At 46.0% G+C, this 20001-nt stretch overlaps 1 pseudogene; it reads left to right on the top strand.

Moving 5' to 3' along the window:
- Positions 1-17142: 17142 nt before the first annotated feature.
- On the top strand, positions 17143-19635 carry LOC123076319 (uncharacterized; annotated as a pseudogene).
- Positions 19636-20001: the final 366 nt, after the last annotated feature.

Genomic DNA, 20001 nt, shown 5'->3' with positions numbered 1-20001 from the left:
TCGTGCCGAAGAGCTCTAGTAGCGTCTGGTGCTTGGCCGGGTCGTACTCCCACAGACAGCAAGTCCGGCGTTGGCACGGAAGGACCCGACGACCGAGCATGACCTGGATCACGTTGACAAGCTTGATTTTTCTTTCTATCGTGTTCTGGACGCACGTCTGGAGCCCAGTTAGCTCATCCGAGGGACCCCAGGTCAGGCCCCTCTCTTGCCAGGAGGTGAGCCGCATCGGGATTCCGGATCAGAATTCGGGGGCCGCCGCCCAGTCAGTGTTGCGCGGCTCGGTGATGTAGAACCACCCCGATTGCCACCCCTTCACCGTCTCCGCGAAGGAGCCTTCAGGCCAGGTAACATTGGACATCTTGCCCACCATGGCGCCTCCGCACTCTGCTTGTTGACCACTCACCACCTTCGGCTTCACATTGAAGGTCTTCAGCCATAGGCCGAAATGAGGTGGGATGCGGAGAAAGGCTTCACACACGACAATGAATGCCGTGATGTTGAGAATGAAGTTTGGGGCTAGGTCATGGAAGTCTAGCCCGTAGTAAAACATCAGTCCGCGAACAAACGGGTGGAGAGGGAATCCCAGCCCGCGAACAAAATGTGTGAGAAACACAACCCTCTCATGGGGTTCGAGAGTAGGGACGATCTGTCCTTCGACCGGGAGTCGGTGAGCGATCTCCTTGGCCAGGTATCCGGCCTCCCGAAGCTCCTTGATGTCCTTCTTCTTAACGGAAGAGGCCATCCACTTGCCTCCAGCTCCGGATCCGGACATGTTTGGAGTACTTTCTCGAACGAGGAAAAGCTAAAGCTTGGGCGCTGGAGCTCAAGGACGGAAGGGCTGAAGAAGAGAAAGGGTGTGGGTGAAGAAAGAAATCCTTATCCCCTTATAAAGGCCGCGAATATCAAGCGCCTCCCCACTCGCCCTAAAATCTCGCTTATTCTCAAGGCCTGTGTAAACGGCACGGTTGGGTTACCCATGCCCGCGTTGATGAGAATCCCACGATAAGGGGCATGATCTCTGCTTTGGCAAGACGTGCCAATGGCAACCGCGTCTCGGAACGTCGAGCGGCGAACACAAAAACAGTTTGGAATTATGACCGGTCAGACGTAATGCCGTGCTACAAAAAGTTGTCAGCGGATGGGACTCGTGTAAAATTATATTCTCTCTGCGGTTGTGTATGGTGTGTGTGACAGGTCCAGATACTATCACCGCATCCGAAGACTATCTTGGAGTTCGGATAGAAGGGAACCCGCCTTGCAATGCCGAAGATAATCTGCGCGCCGGACTCCTCGTCATTGAAGCCAGGTTCAGGGGCTACTGAGGGAGTCCTGGACTAAGGGGTCCTCAGGCATCCGGTCTATTATCAAATGAGCCGGACTGGTGGGCTGTGAAGACATGAAGGCCGGAGACTGTACCCATGTCCGGATTGGACTCTCCTTGGCGTGGGAGGCAAGCTTGGCGATCGACTATGAAGGTTCCTTCCTATGTAACCGACTCTATGTAACCCTAGATCTCCCCGGTGTCTATATAAACCGGAGGGGGTAGTCTGGAAAGGACATACTCATTATCATAGTCATACAGGTTAGGCTTCTAGGGTTTAGCCATTACGATCTTGTGGTAGATCAACTCTTGTAATACTCATATTCATCAAGATCAATCAAGCAGGAAGTAGGGTATTACCTCCATAGAGAGGGCCCGAACCTGGGTAAACATCGTGTCCCTTGTCTCCTGTAACCATCAACCTTAGACGCACAGTTCGGGACCCCCTACCCGAGATCCGCCGGTTTTGACACCGACAGCGGGCGCGTCGTCGTGCCGAAGAGGTGTACGAAGACGGGTACTTCGCGAGGAAGGTCATAGGCGCTGGGCGCCTCGTCGTTGCGTGGAGGTGGGCCAATAAGCTCCAGCGTGCCACCGACGAGGAGCTCCGGTGGGCGCCCAACGAAATGGCAAGATCAGCCGCGCGTGTTCGCCAGCAAGAGGCAGATCGGTACGTCAAGCGCTGCAAGGCGGAGGTGTCGGAGTACTGCCTCCGCACTGGGAAGACGCCGCGCACCAGGGAGCTGCTGGCGAGGGGCTGCCGGAATACTGATCCCAGGAGGGATTATTAGTTTTAGTATTGTTCGTTTTCAATTTTATGCATTGTACCTAGTAGTTAAGTATCATCACGTATATGTGATGATATTATATATATATATATATATAAATATTCTGTGATGAACTAATGAACAATTAATATATATATATATATTATGAATTTCATTTTCTATCGGTTTTTGTATACTAATTTGAATCTAGCTGCTATCATCCACATATACAGAATGGAAAGCGTATACACACACATTGAAACAGAACATATAAGAATGGAAAACAGAGTACACACATTGAAACAGAGCAATAAACAAAGCAATACTATGATTGCTGTGAATACATAGCTATGCACGTCGAAACGACTTTTCAAAATAAATCGCGTCCATGAGACCATGACCAGCAGCCCTTGCCTAGGGTAGCTCTTGGCTCTACCTGAACTCATGTAGGCGTAAGTCCAAGCGGTCGACATGCTCGCGATACATCTGGAGCGTGATCTCCAGCTTCAAGTTGCCTATTTCATTGGAGATCACCAGCTCGAGGATGCAACAACCATGTTCCTCTACTGTGCTTAGGTGGACACCTGGGCCAAGGAGGTGGTCGAGCCTATGGACCAGCGCGTTGGCATCCAGCGGGCCGCAGACAAGGCAAACGGAGGCACCCATGTGAACGGCGCGGCAGTCGTCCGGTGCATGTACGGCGCGGCCGGCCTCTGGTGCAAGTACGGCGCTGAGGGCCTCTGCCCACTCCTGGAGAGGAATGGGGGTACTAACGGGACGTGTACCCAGTTGCGACGCCGTGTCAACAGCAGGCAAGCGCCGATGGATCCGCTCTTGCTGTGCGGCACACCGCGCCTCTCGCTCTGCGGCGCTCGAATGGTCTCGCCGTGCGGCGAGCCGCAGCCTATCGGCGCGGACGCACCTAGCTTGCTCTGCGGCGCGCCATCGATCATGTTGTGCGGCGAGCTGCAGCCTGTCCACGCTGACATGCCTATCTTGATTCCCGGCGCTCAAGCGCCATGCGCCAAAGGTCTGCTCAACGCTGGCGATGACATGCATCATGGCGTCGTCCATCGCGTTGCCGAGGAGCGCCTCGGCCTCGACGGACCATGGCACCTGCTCGTTTTCCTCGTCGACGAGGTTGATGGCAGAGGCGGCGCTTCGGTGGGTTGGCATGCTTGGAAAAGGTGGATGTGCTACAGGCTGCGCTTGTCGCCTCCGTGCGTCGCGTGCCGCCTATGCGCAATATAGCAGGGTGGCGAGAAATAGGTGAGGAAATGGCGGGAAACGGTGGCGTGTTCATAAAACGCCATCAATTAATGGAAACTTAGCATAGAAGGAACATCGAGCTAGCACAAGAAGTAGATGATGATCAGATGAACACGGACCACACTAGGGAACCCGTCGGTGATGAATTCATCAATCCCAAACGGTTAAATACTTGCAAGCGTTTGCCCACAACACACATGGCTATTCCATCACAAACAGGTCGGATGGATCAACTGTATGCCACGTATCGCACATTGTCAAAAAGTAATGCGGTAGACCTTCTTTAACATGTGTTAAAAATAAAAAAATAAAAAACAAGGACCTCGAGGTTAAATTAGCTGAGGGAATGGGTCATTTCAGTCATTTGACCGAAATGACCCATCCTATCGGTTAATTTAACATCAACACAACTTCCCATCCAGTCACCCATCTGATGGCTGCTCCAGCCTGAGCACACTTAACTTAATAGTTTTCTTACATGAGCTACTGGTGGAACAACTAGTCCTTGCTGATAGGAATGCCTCTTCGCATCCTTATGGCGTATCCGTATGAACACCCGTCCCACAATGGCTAATAGATGTTGTGTAGACAGAGCATATCACATACGTCTTATTAGAAGCAATCGTTTGTGTTATTATCGGTCTTCGCACACATTTCTGATTACAGACCTGTTTGCCGGGTATCACACACATCTTGTTATATTGAACCGTTTCTGTTCTCTTTCCTAATCACAAACAGTTCATCCGAGTGAACCGTATGCTGTACATCGCACACACCTTGATCGGGCTGACCGTTTCTTTTGTGTTGCCTAATCACAAATAGTTCATCCGAGTGAACAGTATGCTATACATCGCACACACCTTCATCTGGCTGCCCATTTCTTTTGTTCCTCCTCATCGCAAACAGTTAATTGAGCTAAACCGTATGCCTTGCATGGCACACGCAACTAAAATCTAAACTGTGTTTGATGCATCCTCCATCGCAAATGTTTTGCACCTTTTTTGAATGTTATTTTACACCACCGTTTGCGATTATGGCATCGCACACAGTTTCGTCGAAGGGTCTCTGATCGTAGTGTCGCGTTAGCAGCAACCTGCAGTAGTGCATGCCATGATTAGATATATGGTCAAGTTTATGCTAGGTCGCATTCCACATCAAAAATTATCTTTTTATCATTTACCTACTCGAGGACGAGCAGGAATTAAGCTTGGGGATGCTGATATGTCTCCGTCGTATCTATAATTTTTGATTGTTTCATGCCAATATTATACCACTTTCACATACTTTTGGCAACTTTTTATATGATTTATTGGACTAACCTATTGATCCAGTGCCCAGTGCCAGTTCCTGTTTTCTGCATGTTTTTTTGTATTGCAGAGTATCCATATCAAACGAAGTCCAAATGCAATAAAATTTCACAGAGAATTATTTTGGAATATATGTGATTTTTGGGAGTTGGAATCACCACAAACGGAGGCCCGTGGTGGGCACAACCCACCAGGGCGCAGTCCCGGAGCCAGGCGTGCCGTGGTGGGCTGTGCCCACCTCGTATGTCGGTTGGAGCTCTACTTCGGGCGCAAGCAAGCTTATATCCGGGAAAAAATCGTGTTCAAATCTCAGCGCAATCGGAGTTACGGATCTCCTGGAATATAAGAAACGGTATACGCCAGATCTGGGGAACGTGAAACAGAAGAGAACAGAGAGGGAGATCCAATCTTGGAGGGGCTCCCGCCCCTCTGCGGCCATGGAGGACATGGACCAGAGGGGGAACTCTCCTCCCATATAGGGGGAGGCTAAGGAAGAAGAAGGAGGGGTCTCTCTCCCCCTCTCCCTCGGTGGTGCCGGAGTGCCGCCGGAGCTAGGATCGTGACGACAATCTACATCAACAATCTTGCTACCGTCAACACCAACTTTCTCCCCCTCTATGAAGCGGTGTCACACCTCTTCCCCCTGCTGTAATCTCTACTTAAACATGGTGCTCAACTCCATATATTATTTCCCAATGATCTATGGTTATCCTATGATGTTTGAATAGATCCGTTTTGTCGTGTGGATTAATCATGATCTTGGTTGGTATGATTGTATATTTTATTTATGGTGCTGTCCTACGGTGCCCTCCGTCTCGCGCAAACGTGAGGGAACCCCGCTCTAGGGTGTTGCAATATGTTCATGGTTTACTTATTGTCAGTGTTGCGAGGGATGACAGCAGCCCAAACGCGGATAAGTGGGTTATGGCGTATGGGAGTAAAGAGGACTTGATACTCAATGCTATGGTTGGGTTTCACGACCTTAATGATCTTTAGTAGTTGCGGATGCTTGCTAGAGTTCCAATCATAAGTGCATATGATCCAAGTAGAGAAAGTATGTTAGCTCATGCCTCTCCCTCATATAAAATTACAAGAATGATTACCGGTACTTGTTATCGATTGCCTAGGGACAAATAACTTTCTGGTTGATAAAAGCTCTCTACTAAAACTAACTCAGTTGTGTCTTTATCTAAACAGCCCCTAGATTTTATTTACGTGCTCTTTATTATCTTGCAAACCTATCCTATAACACCTACAAAGTACTTCTAGTTTCATACTTGTTCTAGGTAAAGCGAACATCAAGCATGCGTAGAGTTGTATCGGTGGTCGATAGAACTTGAGGGAATATTTGTTCTACCTTTAGCTCATCGTTGGGTTTGACACTCTTACTTATCGAAAGAGGCTACAATTGATCCCCTATACTTGTGGGTTATCAACGGCGGAGAGAAAGTCATGGTATTTAAGAAAAATCCTTGTTATGAGGAGGTTGTTGAAAGAGTAAGAGAATTGGATGGCCCTGAATGATGGAATTGAGCTAATAGGAAGGTGTGATGTTGGTGTGGGTTCGAGATCTCGATTGAAGAATATACCTATCAACTCAAATTTGCATTGGGAGGTATACCAAGATCTAGTTGCGGACTGGTAAGACAAGTCACTGAATTGTGTGCCACCAAGGTCGAAGGTCCCCGATTTGGAATTGACTTGAACCGTCATGTATCCTCCCCATGTCATGATATAAGCCCGAGTAGAAGTGTGACATGTATTGAGGATCGGGCGAGGTATATGTCCCCAATGCTTCTAGCCAACCGCCAACTAGCCAAGCAAATGCAATTGAAGTGAATGGACCAAGTCAATGAACAAGATTATGGCGTGAATGTGGATCAAGGTTATGATTGTGATGCTGCTGAGTACGAGCAAGAGGATGAGATTCATGCTAATTATATCGGTGACTTAGAGGCCCACGTCGCTCAGGAGGACATGGAACATGACAGGCCCTATACACGTGCCTATGGGTATGACTCAGATGACAATGGTTCGGAGAAAGAATTGGACGAGGATGATTTAACAGAGAAAGAAAACACAATTTTTCTCACAGGTGACAGGCCGAGACAAAACATGAAGGAAATATGCGCTTGAGGCAATAATAAAGTTGTTATTTATATTTCCTTATATCATGATAAATGTTTATTATTCATGCTAGAATTGTATTAACCGGAAACTTGATACATGTGTGGATACATAGACAAAACACAGTGTCCCTAGTAAGCCTCTACTAGACTAGCTCGTTAATCAAAGATGGTTAAGTTTCCTAACCATAGACATGAGTTGTCATTTGATGAACATGATCACATCATTAGGAGAATGATGTGATGGACAAGACCCATCCGTTAGCTTAGCATAATGATCGTTAAGTTTTATTGCTATTGCTTTCTTCATGACTCGTACATATTCCTCTGACTATGAGATTATGCAACTCCCGAATACCGGAGGAACACCTTGTGTGCTATCAAACGTCACAATAACTGGGTGATTATAAAGATGCTCTACAGGTGTCTCCGAAGGTGTTTGTTGGGTTGGCATAGATCAAGATTAGGATTTGTCACTCCGAGTATCGGAGAGGTATCTCTAGGCCCTCTCGGTAATGCACATCACTATAAGCCTTGCAAGCAATGTGACTAATGAGTTAGTTGCGGGATGATGCATTCGAAACGAGTAAAGAGACTTGCCAGTAACGAGATTGAACTAGGTGTGAGGATACCGACGATCGAATCTCGGGCAAGTAACATACCGATGACAAAGGGAATAACATATGTTGTTATTGCGGTTTGACCGATAAAAGATCTTTGTAGAATATGTAGGAACCAATATGAGCATCCAGGTTCCGCTATTGGTTATTGACCGGAGATGTGTCTCGGTCGTGTCTACATAGTTCTCGAACCCATAGGGTTCGCACGCTTAATGTTCGATGACGATATGTATTATGAGTTATGTCTTTTTCGTGACCGAAGTTTGTTCGGAGTCCCGGATGAGACCACGTACATAACGAGGAGTCTCGAAACAGTCGAGAGGTAAATATTGTTGGGGAACGTAGTAATTTCAAAAAAATTCCTACGCACACGCAAGATCATGGTGATGCATAGCAACAAGAAGGGAGAGTGTTGTCCACGTACCCTCGTAGACCGACAGCGGAAGCGTTATCACAACGCGGTTGATGTAGTCGTACGTCTTCACGATCCGATCGATCAAGTACCGAACGCACGGCACCTCCGAGTTCAGCACACGTTCAGCTCGATGACGTCCCTCGAACTCCGATCCAGCCGAGTGTTGAGGGAGAGTTTCGTCAGCACAACGGCGTGGTGACGATGATGATGTTCCACCGACGCAGGGCTTCGCCTAAGCTCCGCAACGGTATTATCGAGGTGTAATATGGTGGAGAGGGGCACCGCACACGGCTAAAATATCGTATATCAAGTGTGTCCGTGGGGAGCCCCCCTGCACCCGTATATAAAGGAGCAAGGGGGAGGCCGCCGGCCTAGGGAGGAGAGGCGCGCTAGAAGGGGGAGTCCTACTCCCACCGGGAGTAGGACTCCTCCTTTCCTTGTTGGAATAGGAGAAGGGAAGGGAGAAGGAGAAAGAAGGAAGGGGGCGCCCCCTTCCCTAGTCCAATTCGGACCAGATCATGGGGAGGGGCGCGGCCACCTTTTGAGGCCTTTCTCTCCTTTCCCGTATGGCCCATTAAGGCCCAATACGAATTCCCGTAACTCTCCGGTACTCCGAAAAATACCCGAATCACTTGGAACCTTTTCAAAGTCCGAATATAGTCGTCCAATATATCAATTTTTACGTCTAGGCCATTTCGAGACTCCTCGTCATGTCGCCGATCTCATCGGGGACTCCGAACTCCTTCGGTACATTAAAACTCAATAAAACTGTCATCGTAACGTTAAGCGTGCGGACCCTACGGGTTCGAGAACTATGTAGACATGACCGAGACACCTCTCCGGTCAATAACCAATAGCGGGACCTGGATGCCCATATTGGCTCCCACATATTCTACGAAGATCTTTATCGGTCAGACCGCATAACAACATACGTTGTTCCCTTTGTCATCGGTATGTTACTTGCCCGAGATTCGATCGTCGGTATCTCGATACCTAGTTCAATCTCGTTACCGGCAAGTCTCTTTACTCATTCCGTAATACATCATCCCACAACTAACTCATTAGTCAAAATGCTTGCAAGGCTTATAGTGATAAGCATTACCGAGTGGGCCCAGAGATACCTCTCCGACAATCGGAGTGACAAATCCTAATCTCGAAATACGCCAACCCAACAAGTACCTTTGGAGACACCTGTAGAGCACCTTTATAATAACTCATTTACGTTGTGACGTTTGGTAGCACACAAAGTGTTCCTCCGGTAAACGGGAGTTGCATAATCTCATAGTCATAGGAACATGTATAAGTCATGAAGAAAGCAATAGCAACATACTAAACGATCGGGTGCTAAGCTAACGGAATGGGTCAAGTCAATCACGTCATTCTCCCAATGAGGTGATCCCGTTCATCAAATGACAACTCATGTCTATGGCTGGGAAACATAACCATCTTTGATTAACGAGCTAGTCAAGTAGAGGCATACTAGTGACACTCTGTTTGTCTATGTATTCACACATGTATTTTGTTTCTGGCTAATACAATTCTAGCATGAATAATAAACATTTATCATGATATAAGGAAATATATAATACTTTATTATTGCCTCTAGGGCATATTTCCTTCAGTCTCCCACTTGCACTAGAGTCAATAATCTAGTTCACATCGCCATGTGATTTAAAATCAATAGTTCACATCACCATGTGATTAACACCCATAGTTCACATCTCTATGTGACCAACACTCAAAGGGTTTACTAGAGTCAATAATCTAGTTCACATCGCTATGTGACTAACACCCAAAGAGTACTAAGGTGTGATCATGTTTTGATTGTGAGATAATTTTAGTCAACGGGTCTGTCACATTCAGATCCGTAAATATTTTGCAAATTTCTATGTTTACAATGCTCTGCACGGAGCTACTCTTAGCTAATTGCTCCCACTTTCAATATGTATCTAGACCGAGACTTAGAGTCATCTAGATTAGTGTCAAAACATGCATCGACGTAACCCTTTACGACGAACCTTTTGTCACTTCCATAATCGAGAAACATATCCTTATTCCACTAAGGATAATTTTGACCGCTGTCCAGTGATCTACTCCTAGATCACTATTGTACTCCCTTGCCAAAATCAGTGTAGGGTATACAATAGATCTGGTACACAGCATGGCATACTTTATAGAACCTATGGCCAAGGCGTAGGGAATGCCTTTCATTCTCTTTCTATCTTCTGCCGTGGTCGGGCTTTGAGTCTTACTCAATTTCACACCTTGTAACACAGGAAAGAAATCTTTCTTTGACTGTTCTATTTTGAACTACTTCAAAATCTTGTTTAAGGTATGTACTCATTGAAAAAACTTATCAAGCGTCTTCATCTATCTCTATAGATCTTGATGCTCAATATGTAAGCAGCTTCACCGAGGTCTTTCTTTGAAAAAACTCCTTTCAAACACTCCTTTATGCTTTGTAGAATAATTCTACATTATTTCCGATCAAGAATATGTCATTCACATATACTTATCAGAAATGTTGTAGTGCTCCCACTCACTTTCTTGTAAATACAGGCTTCACCGCAAGTCTGTATAAAACTATATCCTTTGATCAACTTATCAAAGCGTATATTAAAACTCCGAGATACTTACACCAGTCCATAGATGGATCGCTGGAGCTTGCATATTTTGTTAGCACATTTAGGATTGACAAAACCTTCTGATTGCATCATATACAACTCTTCTTTAATAAATCCATTAAGGAATGCAGTTTTGTTTATCCATTTGCCATATTTCATAAAATGCGGCAATTGCTAACATGATTCAGACAGACTTAAGCATAGATACGAGTGAGAAACTCTCATCGTAGTCAACACCTTGAACTTGTCGAAAAACCTTTTTGTGACAATTCTAGCTTTGTAGATAGTAACACTACTATCAGCGTCCGTCTTCCTCTTGACGATCCATTTATTCTCAATTGCTTGCCGATCATTGGGCAAGTCAACCAAAGTCCACACTTTGTTCTCATACATGGATCTCATCTCAGATTTCATGGCCTCAAGCCATTTTGCGGAATCTGGGCTCACCATCGCTTCTTCATAGTTCGTAGGTTCGTCATGGTCTAGTAACATAACCTCCAGAACAGGATTACCGTACCACTCTTGTGCGGATCTTACTCTGGTTTACCTACGAGGTTTGGTAGTAACTTGATCTGAAGTTACATGATCATCATCATTAACTTCCTCACTAATTGGTGTAGAAGTCAGAGGAACAGATTTCTGTGATCCAATAAGGGAGCAGGTACAGTTACCTCATCAAGTTCTACTTTCCTCCCACTCACATCTTTTGAGAGAAACTCCTTCTCTGGAAAGGATCCATACTAAGCAACGAATGTCTTGCCTTCGGATCTGTGATAGAAGGTGTACCCAATTGTCTCCTTTGGGTATCCTATGAAGACACATTTCTCCGATTTGGGTTTGAGCTTATCAGGATGGAACTTTTTCACATAAGCATCGCAACCCCAAAATTTTAAGAAACGACAACTTTGGTTTCTTGCCAAACCACAGTTCATAAGGCGTCGTCTCATCGGATTTTGATGGTACCCTATTTAACGTGAATGTAGCTGTCTCTAATGCATAACCCCAAAACAATAGTGGTAAATTGGTAAGAGACATCATAGATTGCACTATATCCAATAAAGTACGTTTATGATGTTCGGACACACCATTATGCTGTGGTGTTCCAGGTGGCGTGAGTAGTGAAACTATTTCACATTGTTTTAACTGAAGGCCAAACTCGTAACTCAAATATTTTACCTCTGCGATCATATCATAGAAACTTTTATTTTCTTGTTACGATGATTCTACACATCACTCTGAAATTCTTTGAACTTTTCAAATGTTTCAGACTTGTGTTTCATCTAGTAGATATACCCATATCTGCTCAAATCATCTGTGAAGGTAGAAAATAATGATACCTGCTACGAGCCTCAATATTCATCGGACCACATACATATGTATGTATGATTTCCAACGAATCTGTTGCTCTCTCCATAGTTCCGGAGAACGACGTTTCAGTCATCTTGCCCATGAGGCACGGTTCGCAAGCATCAAGTGATTCATAATCAAGTGATTCCAAAATCCCATCAGTATGGAGTTTCTTCATGCGCTTTACACCAATATGACCTAAACGGCAGTGCCACAAATAAGTTGCACTATCATTATTAACTTTGCATCTTTTGGCTTCAATATTATGAATATGTGTATCACTACGATCGAGATCCAACAAACCATTTTTGTTGGTGTGTATGACCATAGAAGGTTTTTATTCATGTAAACAGAACAACAATTGTTCTCTAGGGTCTCCTCAAATTCATTGCATAGTTTGACGTAAGAATGAATTATCATGGGAGAACGACGACACTGATGTCGGGTGATGGCGAAGGTAGGCTCTAATGGCGTTTTCTGATCTATCCGTCTCATGGAGGGTCTTCTACACTGGGATTTCAACCCGGGCCTTAAGGTCGCGGATCAGGTGCGTCGTCGTTTTGGCACCACGGTGCATTTCTCTCCGTCTGTGCGGTCCAAGGAATTCTTTTTGGTCGTCTACTTTTCCTCTGCCTCCTTCACCTTGACAGAGGAATCTGTGGGTATTGCGCTTCAATGCTGCATTGGTGGCCTAGCCTCTGGCTTCAAGGTATTTCGTCTGGGTGATCGAAGATTTCGGTTCTCTCTGGCATCTAACAAGGTTGGTCATTTCATCTATCATCTCAAGGATAGAATTTGGCCCGACTTTGTATGTCATTTTCAACTTTTCCGGCCTCATATCCATGACTACTCTGCTGATGATGAGTGTTGGCATGCTGATGAACAAATTGTTGTGGTTGCACCACGTTCTTCTATGGCCATTCGTTCCATGGGTCTATTTTCAGTGGATGATCAGGAGCAGAGCTCTACGCCTCTCTGTAATGGTGGATCACCGGAGATCCTTACTCCGGCGACCGGTGCTGGCACACCGCGGGCTCTAGGCAAAGTTGGTAACCCTAGTAATCACATTCAATGCAATGAAGAATTACCGGATCTCAGAATTGGCAATTTTGTCTTTAATGCGGGACAAATTGGCTATCAAGGATTTAATGCTCATCATCAATGTTCACAGGAGAATATTCGAATAGGCAGTTTTTCTCTCAATTGGTCCACCAAGGATCGGGGTTTTCGGCGTTTTGTGGGGAATGGCTTTAAGCTAGCCTACTGGAATTCAATTCCCACTTTCATTATCCTATACATTCTGGATCATTTGCGTTTTGGCTACACACCTCAGCATATTGCTACCATTTGGGAATTAAATCACATTCCGCCACTGGATTACATCTACAAGCGAATCAATAAATGTTCTAATTGTGATCTGTCGGGCCATCTAGCCAATAACTGCCCGTCGCTTGCGGCTTCTAATTCCGAGTTAGCCACTGGGTCACATTCCTGCTCAGTCCTGGGCTCGGCCCTTGAGCCCACCATACATACTGCGTCCACTAAGCTCTCTGCGGTTCGGGTTTGTGTCACTTGTGGTTCTTCTCAACACTTTTTTTATGACTGCCCGACCTACTATAGATGCTCCTCTTGTGGTAGATTGGGCCACACGTTTTGGGCCTGTGGTTCTGCCCCTTGTTTCATATGGAAGCCCAAGACCTTAGGTAATCGCCGCACTGATTCTACACCTGCAAAATATCATCTGCAGGGACAGGAAAATAAGGACTTTGATTTATCTCCGGCTAATGTTGATCCTTATCATCTTGGAGACGGCAATATCTTTAATGCTGAGACAGTATTGGCAAGTCCTGCTAGCAATCCAATCAATCAATCACCGGTTACTTCTCTGACCAAACTTGCCATGATCACTATGAGACCAAGCGGGACCGTCCGATACTCATCGTATGGCAACCCTGGGCAAGTTGCCACCTCCTGTCCAGCCAACCGCAGGGAAAAGAGGGGAGTTTGGGTTCCCAAGACCGCTGCCGCTACGCATTCCACTTTCCAGCCCGCCCCCTCCCCTGTCTCGCACCAAGCTCTCCCCTCTGCTCCAATGGCGAACTTTCTGGTCAATGTCGTCCCCTACCTTCCACAGAGTATGACTATTGAGCTCGGGCCCGCTGATCGGAAGGTTCGCGATGACATGGTGATCGGCCCCAACCCGCCGCTGCGGCATGACTTCCTGGCCATTGCTGAAGTTAACAGGTTCGTCCCGTTCCACCGCAAGGCAGATCTGCGCCATACCATACAGGGCCTGCTTCACGAATCCAACTTCTTCCCAACTGAGGTAGATGATTATCCGCTTGGCATTGGCATTTTTGGGTTTGTGGATTCTGTGGTTAGAGACGCTGTAGTGGGCACAACCTTTGAGCTCGATGAAGATGATGAAAATATGAACACAGTAGTCTCTTTTGTCCCTCATGATGCTGCTATTAACATGCGCTTGACTAGCTATGGGCCTCAGATTTGGATTCTATATGTTGGTTTTCCCCATGACTATCAGACCTCTCATTATATTCATAAATCTGTGGACAAGTTTGGGGAGTTGGTTACTTGGCATAGCCCGAGAACAGACAGAAAGATTGTGTTGATCAAATGCCGAGTGATTAGCTTGCGTTTGGTGCCCAAGAGCTTTGTTATGCGTCAGCTGGGAGGATAGAGGCGTAGTTGGACTGTTTGTGTCACCATGTTAAGAAGCAGTGACTGGAATGCCCACCTGCCTGAGGTCCCGCCGGCTGGCGAGGATCCACCGCCGGAGGATGGTATCCCTCACCCCCTATATGGGCAGGGACTCACTGCTGAGCAACTTTATCAAGCCCAACTGCATAATTGGATTGCCCAGAACGCCGCTGCTGATAATGAGGTACAACAGCAAGATGGACAACAGGGTGTTCAGGCCAATGATGTGCACTTTCAGGCTAACTGGGGAGAATGGCCTCCTTCTCCTCCTCAAGCTCCCCCGGTCTTATATAACTTTCAGGAATGGCTTGCTGCAGAAGGATTACAGGTGCAAGATGGTGTGCTGCCTGCGAACAATCTTCAGGATAGCCCTGGAATGGCTTGGAATGATTCTATTTCGGCCTTGTCTAGCTCAGACTCAAGTGCCACTCTGTCTGACAGCTTTGTTCTTGTGCCAGCAACGGTTCTTCACTCTATGGTTACTGGAACTAGTTCGGCTATTGCACATGCTATGGCACCTGGCGAAAGCTCTCTGACAGAACCTGCTTTGTTTGCTGAAGATACCCCCATTGTTGAGGCTGCACCTCCCTGTGTTAACTCTCTGACACTTGATCTCTCCATATCCTCGACAGGCTTGCATATTGAGATGACGTCCCAGGGAGATACTATTTCCTCCATGCTGCTGAACCCTGGTATTCCTTTTGTCAGAATTAACACCTTTCTCACGGCCGCTATAATGCCAATCATCACTAGTTATGGCCCTTGCAGCTCTGGGCTTGGTTTTAGAAACAACAGCATTGACATCAGAGTGGTTCTTTCTGAAGACAGTGGCTCGGTTGTGGTTTCCCATGCTTCCATGTCCACTAACCTTGCCTCCTCGGTGTCTTGCACGAACCTGCTGCCTGAACTGTCGGCTTGGATGCTTCCGACTCAGGATACTGCTGTTACTGGTTTGCCCCTGCTGGACATGGCTTCTAGTATTATACCTGTTGCTCCATCTTCTGATTCTGTGGGCCCCTAGGACTCGTGCTCGAGAACTCACCCAGCTCTAGTGTCAATTTGGGCTCTTCAGTGACATCTGCTGACAATCAGACCATCCTTGCTCTGCCACAAACAGAGGACTTGTCTGCTCCTTCTCATTCTGCTGTGGTTGGGCGTCGAGGAAAGACTGTGGCTCCAGACTGTTCAATTGTTTTGCGCAGGAGTACTCGCTCGACCAAATATGATGGCTTCAAAGTGCCTTCTGTTGCAGACACGCCAATCAGAAAGTCCAAGGTCAAGCCAAGGATTGTGCCTTCTGCCTCCGCTGCTACGATCTCTGATAACAATGAAGACACAACAGATACTGCACCACCACCGCCTACCCCAATCCAGGTGATTCAGCATATTGGCACAACTCTTTGTGCCATCCCGGCTTCGGAGCTCTCGGAGGAAGCTCTCCTTTCTGATAAGGAGACGGGGCCATCTTCGGCCTCTGTCTAGCCTTTCTTTTTTCTTCTGCTCTCGCTACCTTTTATGGTTCTGTCAGTCAATTGGAACGTTCTCTGCTGGAACGTCCGGGGTTTGAACTCTGCTGCTAAGCAGCTTGCCCTGACCAACGCCATACACTCTAGTGGATGTGCTGTGATTTGCTTGCAAGAAACTAAAATGGCCTCTTTTGATAATGCGTTCATTAAATCCTGCTGTCCAAGACGCTATGATAAATTTTCTTGTGTTCCCTCCAGGGGAGCCTCTGGTGGTCTCGTTACAATATGGAACAGCTCCATTTTTCATGCAGATATTGTTTCCTCGGATGATTTCGCTCAGGTCATCACTTTCAAATCAATGCAATCCGCTCATCGTTGGACTCTTGTGAATGTATATGGACCTTGCCAGGGGGAACAGAGACTTGCATTCATCCATTGGCTTGTCCAATTAAACATCCCTCACCATGAGGATTGGTTGTTAGTCGGTGATTTTAATTATATCCGCAGCCTCGACAACCGCAATAAACCAGGTGGTAATCTTAATGACATGATAACCTTTAATAATTTCATTCGTTCACAAGCCCTCATTGAATTACCTATTAAAGGTCGATCATTCACATGGAGCAATATGCAGTCCGACCCCCTCCTGAGCAACTAGATTGGTTCTTTACTAGCTCCAATTGGACCGCTTCTTTCCCCAAAACCATGGTCAAACCTCTAGGGAGACCAGTTTCAGATCATATACCTTGTGTTGTCACAATTGAGACCTCCATTCCAAGATCAAAGGTGTTTCGTTTTGAATCTTATTGGGTACAGCATCAGGGTTTCTTATATATTGTCCAGCAAGTTTGGGGCAGACAAATTCGGTCTGATAATATGGCCACGGTGCTTTGCAGAAAGCTAAAGGCTCTCAGACATGCTCTTAAGACTTGGAGCAGAGGGATTTCTAGACTTTCTATTGCCATTGAAAATTCCAATAAGGCACTTCTTGAACTTGATGAGTTGGAAAACAAACGACCACTATCATTACCAGAAGCAAACTTTAGGAGGATTCTCAAGTCACATATTCTTCGTCTCCTCTCTTATCAAGCAATATTGGAAAAAACGTTGCACTATACGTTGGGTTAAATTCGGAGATGAGAACTCCAAGTTCTTTCAAGCAATGGCCTCTGAAAGGATGAGAATCAACAACATTGCCTCCCTGACCAATGACAATGGCACCATCGTGGAGGATCATGCTGGAAAAGAGGCACTCATCTTTAATACCTTCAGGCAAAGATTGGGCTCGGCATCACATCATGAGATGAAATTTGATATGGACAGAATTATCAAAAAAGTTGATGGGTTAGAGGAGCTCACTGTTCCATTCACCACGGATGAGATCGATAATGTTATTAAGCTCATGCCTGCTGATCGTGCACCTGGCCCGGATGGATTTAATGGTGTGTTTCTGAAATCTTGTTGGCACATTATCAAACATGACTTCTACAAGCTCTGCTTCCAATTTTTTGATGGTAGTCTTAACCTTGAATGCATTAATGATGGCTTCATCACGTTAATACCCAAAAATAATGCCCCATCACCACTCAATGATTATAGACCAATCACTTTGCTAAACTGCTGTCTCAAAGTCATAACAAAGCTTCTTGCCAACCGACTGCAAAGAGTGATCCTACGCATAATTCATCGAAACCAATATGGATTCCTCAAAGGCCGCACCATCCAAGATTGCCTTGCTTGGGCATTTGAATATATTTACCAATGCCAGGCCTCTAAGAAAGATATTGTGTTACTCAAGCTTGATTTTGCCAAGGCGTTCGACACTATCGATCATACAGCCATGCTTACAATAATGAAGAATATGGGCTTTAATGACAAGTGGCTTGGTTGGGTGCAATGCATCTTTGGGTCTGGTAAATCTGCGGTTCTCTTGAACGGTGTACCCGGACGGCAATTCCACTGTAAATGCGGAGTCCGGCAAGGCGATCCCTTCTCGCCTCTGGTATTTGTATTGGCGGCTGATCTCCTGCAAGCAGCGATCAACGATGCCTACACTCGAGGAGCAATCCAGCTGCCTTTCCCCTCGACCATTCAGACGGACTACCCTGTCATTCAATATGCGGACGACACTATTCTAGCCATGCCAGCATGCACAACGCAAGCAAGGATCATCAAAGATATTCTCTCGGACTATGCTACCTCTATCGGTCTCAAAATAAACTTCCACAAGTCTACCTTGATCCCCATAAACTGTCATGAAGACACGTACAACTGCATTGCAACTATCTTCGGGTGTGTGGTGCGGAAGATGCCCTTCACATACCTTGGTTTGCCTATGGGGACGACCAGGCCATCTATGCTAGACTTGTTCCCTCTTGTTTGTCGGGTCGAACGAAGGCTCTCTGCTACACTCAACATGATCTCATATGGGGGGAAACTTTCACTACTCAACTCGGTCATCACCTACCTAATCATCTTTGCTCTTTGTACTCTCAAGCTGCCAGTGAGCATTATTGAGCTTTTGGACAAAATCAGACGCAAATGTTTATGGACCAAAAAATCGGAGAATGGGGATTCTTGCAACTCTCTCGTGGCTTGGGACATGGTCTTCCAACCCAAGGCTTCGGGAGGACTCGGTGTCATTAATATCAAGGTACAAAGTGATGCCCTCCTGCTAAAATACCTCCACAAATTCTATAACCGATGGGACTTGCCCTAGGTGGAGCTCATTTGGAACACGTATTATAGCAACAAGATCCCCCATGCATCTGATCCCTGCGGGTCCTTTTGGTGGAGAGATGTGATGAGACTAATGCCAATCTACCGAGGGATTACAAAAGCCCAAGTTCACACGGGGAATGACATTCTCTTCTAGAAGGATCATTGGATGGATGGTATTTTGGCAGAGACACACCCGAGGGCTTTTTCGTTCGCCACCCAGGAGGATATTTCGGTTAGAGATTTCTTGGGGGCCACGACTTTGCGCGTAACGTTTCATCTACCGCTTTCGGTACAGGCGCATGCAGAGACTAGGGATCTCCAACGCCTTGTACGTGACATTCAGCTGCACGATAGCCTCTCGGGGAATGATAGCTGGAACTGCACTTGGCTGACTCAGAAGTACTCGGCCAGCAAATACTACAACTTCTACTTCAGGGAGGTTCGGGCCCATCAAACATATACCTGGCTTTGGAAGTCCAAGGTTACAATGAAAATAAAGGTTTTTGGGTGGCTGCTTCTTTCTGATAGACTTAACACCAGAAACATGTTGAAGCGAAGGCACTACAACATTGGCAACGACTATACTTGTCCTCTCTGCGAGTCCAACGTGGAAGAAACACTTGAACATCTTTTCTTTGATTGTGCTTTCAGCAAGGATTGCTGGTCTGATATTGCCATTTGCTGGAGTTCTCAGGGCTCACGATTGGATTGGATAAGCACAGCAAAAACTATATGGAACAAGCCAATGTTCATGGCAATATTTTTACAAGCTGCTTGGAGCATCTGGAAGGAACGAAATAATAAAGTCTTCAGAAGAATAGCACCCACAAAAACATCCTGGATCTCAAGATTAAAGGAAGACCTATCTCTCCTAACTCATAGGGTAGGAGACAAACACATCTCCTTTCTAACCTCCTTTGTAGCTACCCTTTGATTTGTTTCTTTCCCAACCCCCACCCATTCCCAAATGGGATGGCATGTACAGATCCATATGTAAATCCCCCCCATTTATTAATTTAATTACACAGTAGGAGACTCTCCTACTGTTTCAGGTGTCAAAAAAAACAATTGTTCTCTAACTTAAATGAATAACCGCATTGCAATAAACATGATCAAATCATATTCATGCTCAACGCAAACACCAAATAACACTTATTTAGTTTCAACACTAATCCCGAAAGTATAGGGAGTATGCGATGATGATCATATCAATCTTGGAACTACTTCCAACACACATCGTCACCTCGCCTTTTACTAGTCTCTGTTTATTCTGCAACTCCCGTTTTCGAGTTACTACTTT

The sequence above is a fragment of the Triticum aestivum genome, chromosome 3D (assembly GCF_018294505.1).
Source record: "Triticum aestivum cultivar Chinese Spring chromosome 3D, IWGSC CS RefSeq v2.1, whole genome shotgun sequence".
NCBI lineage: Eukaryota > Viridiplantae > Streptophyta > Magnoliopsida > Poales > Poaceae > Triticum > Triticum aestivum.
This window is presented reverse-complemented; position numbering and strand designations above follow the sequence as displayed.